We start from the raw sequence: 3,703 nt of genomic DNA, 5'->3' as shown, positions 1-3,703 counted from the left end.
AGAAAGAGAGAAAGAGAGAAAGAAAGGAGAGAGAAAGAAAGAGAAAGAGAGAAAGAAAGAGAAAGAGAGAGAGAAAGAAAGAGAGAGAGAAAGAGAGAGAGAAAAGAGAGAGAGAAAGAAACAGGAAGAAAGAAAGAAAGAGAGAGAAAGACAGAGATAGAAAAAAGAGAGCAAAAGAAAAAGAAAGAAAGAAAGAAAAGAAAAAGAAAGAAAAAGAAAAAATAAAAATAAAAATTAAAAAAAAAAAGAAAAAGATAGAAAGAAAAAAAAAAGAGCTCCAGCAGAGCCACAGTTTGTTAACTTTCAAATGTTGTAAGACATTTGCTTAGGATGGCTATTATTCAGTTTACAGAGGCTGGCCTGAGCCTGAGGTTCAGCTGTTTGAATGCAGTGTGTTTTCATTGCTAGTCTCCTCTGGCACCTCCTCACTGGGAGGCACAATGTAGTTCTGCTCTCTTTCACCTTTTATTACAGTAGCCCTCTGAAGCTCAAATCAGGAAGAGTGTGTGCTCTAAAAAAACCCAACTATCTAATCTAAGAACATCTATCATGAGAAGCAGGGGACACACAGCAAAAAACCAGTTACATACTCTTTTTATAGCTATTTAATTACAGTGTTTTACAGTTTATATAAATAAGCTGTGAGTTTCCTCTGGTGTTCTTTTGCCAAGACAGGTTTCTTTTTGATGTCATGCCAGAGTACATATCCTGAAAGCATCTGTAGAAATGCACTGGAAACAGAGGTAAAAGAAAGAAAGAATGTAAGCATTAGTTTTACAGGAATGTGAAAAAAGAGGTTCTTCCTCTTATTTCCTATTGGCATGTGCAGTTGGGTTTTCAGGAAGGTGTTCTCACAAAAATCTTGTGGCTCCCGTGGGTAGAACTGAGTGGCCATGAAGAAAGGCAGCACGTGAAAATGTGTCCTTTGGATTTTCTCATATAAAGGGCTGAAACTTCTTTTTCCATCTTTAAAACCACAAAGGGATGCAATGTCTTTTGGCAAAGTAGTACAATATGAAATGTGCTTGTTGGTGACATCTCTGTTTTCCTCTTCAGAAATGTACCACCTCTTCAGCATAATATAGTGGATTAGTTGGAGCAGGGCATCTTTCCCCATAACTTAGTCTTTAAAACAGCTAAATGAACACCAGAGACAGTAACAGACACTGCAGAGCTTAAAAAAAAAAAAGAGGTAACAGATAAATCTCTTCATATGGATTTTTCTAATTGCCAAGGGTGTGTGTTCTATCTGGCAGAGATGATTTAGCAATACCCACCAAGAGGATGAGTTCAAGTGTCAGAAAGGAGCAATGAAAACTCTTATTTTGGATAGGTTGTCAGAATTTTAACAAGCACCATAAACTTTCTCTGTAGCATCCTTATTTCAGAATCTGGCCACTTGATGTTGGGGGGAAAGGACAATTTAAATGTTCTGAGAATAGTCTATACCTACAGATATTAGTGCCTAATTGTGGAAGAACACAGTCCCTATGTAAGCCATGCTACCTGGCCTTCAATAGCCAGAAACTGTTGCTCCCATGGGAGGCAATGTCAGCTGGAAACATACAGCTATAAAATGAAGAGAAAGTCTGTTCTTCTGTTTCCTCGGGATAACACAGAAGTTGAACATCATTGCTCACTCCCTGCCTGTTCTCACTGGAGGAGCAAAGGCTTTACAGTGATACAATGACAAGGGGAAATGCTGAACAATAAACTGCAGACATTTGTGACAAACATAGAATTACAAAAAATTACCTACAAGTAGACATGTTGAACCCATACACCTTTTACATGCAGTGTTCATACCCAAGATAGCTAATGTCAATTGTACTGTTATATGCTTACAAAAAGGTGAGCTCAGGAAACACATTTGAATTCACAGAAAAAATACACAAATCCAGATGGGAAATAATGTCCCATTCAGTGACCAGGGCTTGCCAAACTCAGTTCCTACAAAATGGGAAGAACCAAACCTGCATCCAAAGACTGAGACACACAGTGAAACAGTGGCTGCCTGGGCTAACATGACAACTTCAGGAGATAAATAACCATGGAAACCTCAGTAAAAGGAATGCATCTTCAATGAAATTAAGAAGAGAGAGGAAGAAATGGTAACTGGAGAATCCTTCAGAGGCAAAAATACATGTATTTCCTTCCCTAGAGATGCTTGTGATACAAACAGGTTTTATTTTTAAACAAAGTATGTTCTCACTGGTACTTATGAGAAACTATTTGGTGCAGACTTTGTAATTTCTCTTTTATAGAGTTGCCACATTTCTGCATGTATAAAGGCCTTGATTTTAAAAGCTCTTGGACAAACTCATACTCAGTTTTCATTTAAACAAGAAATAAGAAATAATCTGCCTTCCTCACTTCTGTCAATAGCTTCAAAAATAATAAACCCCATCTAAAAGTAAGTAGCTCTGGAAGACTACAGCATGCATTTGTAACTCATATTTAATGTGTGCTGTATTGTCCCTTGTTGGAAGCCAGATTCTGATTGGTGCTATTCAAATATGATTTTTATTTCTATAGTCAGTATACCTCATATATTCATTTCTATACTCTATATACCTCATAGACTCAGTGAGGTCTATGAGGTACACTGTTAGAAACGGCAGGTAAATAATGGTGGGGAAAAGACCAGCTCTCTGCATCAGCTAATGAATATAGCTCGGGGAGCAAGAGAAGAAACAATGCATTCATTACTGCTAAAATTTAACTATGTAACTTACCTTTCGGCAATAAAAATTCATAACAAGGACAATAAAAATGGCAACAGAGGAACATTTTCCCCCTTTCTCTGTTGTTGTTTGTCTAGCACTCATGTGCACCGAGCCAAGACCAGCAAGTTCACTTTCCTTTTGTTATGTTCTGAACCAGATATAAACTGTAAGGTAAAACTCTTGCGCTAAACTTCTGCTCTGTTGACTAAATCTTTAAGCCTTACAATATTTGTTTAAGAACAACAGATAAAATTGTGTTTGCAGGGCATTTTTCAGGTAGTGGGTGGATTAAATAAATTTGTTCAGAAATTACTGCCTTCAGTCCCTGTTGATCAATGAGTGTTCCTCTGAACAGCGACATTTACAAACCATCGCTGTTCCCCACCTGGGGAGAAAGCCTTGCTCTGTCCCTTTATTGTCCCATGTCAAAGAAATGACATTAACGACAAGCTAAGTTGCAGAAAGTCACAATTGTCTCACTTAGGATTGTAAAAATAGAATAAACTCTCCACATTCATTCCTTCATTACTACCAATAACGTCATTAATCTACTACAACAATCCATAAGGGGACAGCTTTACTGTCCATTAAGTGTCCATCTCACAGAGATGGTACAGTTTTTCATTATCCTTGCCCCTCATACTGAGGGTATTTACCTCATACCTTGGCACAGAGGTGCCTCTGGAGATGCCAGGGAGGGGTCTCAAAATTCCCATCTCCCAACTCTTCGTCAGAGGGGCTCACAATTAACTTGATTATATATAGTCAGCAAAATCTGTATCTTCTGTGTTCCCATCATAGACTCTATTTTCATATAAATCTGAAGTCAACTGGTTATGTCCCCATATAGGGTCACTGTATGTTGAGAAGAAATCTGTCTCTTTGAAAAGCGTGTATAACTGGGCCACATGTGCTGTGTCTGATTTGTACAATTAAGTTCTTTCTGGCCCATTGATACCTGTACAGTTAAATGCAGA

Source organism: Neopelma chrysocephalum, unplaced genomic scaffold (assembly GCF_003984885.1).
Source record: "Neopelma chrysocephalum unplaced genomic scaffold, ASM398488v2 Primary Assembly neopelma1_23, whole genome shotgun sequence".
NCBI classification, from domain to species: domain Eukaryota; kingdom Metazoa; phylum Chordata; class Aves; order Passeriformes; family Pipridae; genus Neopelma; species Neopelma chrysocephalum.
Note: the sequence above shows the minus strand (reverse complement) of the source record.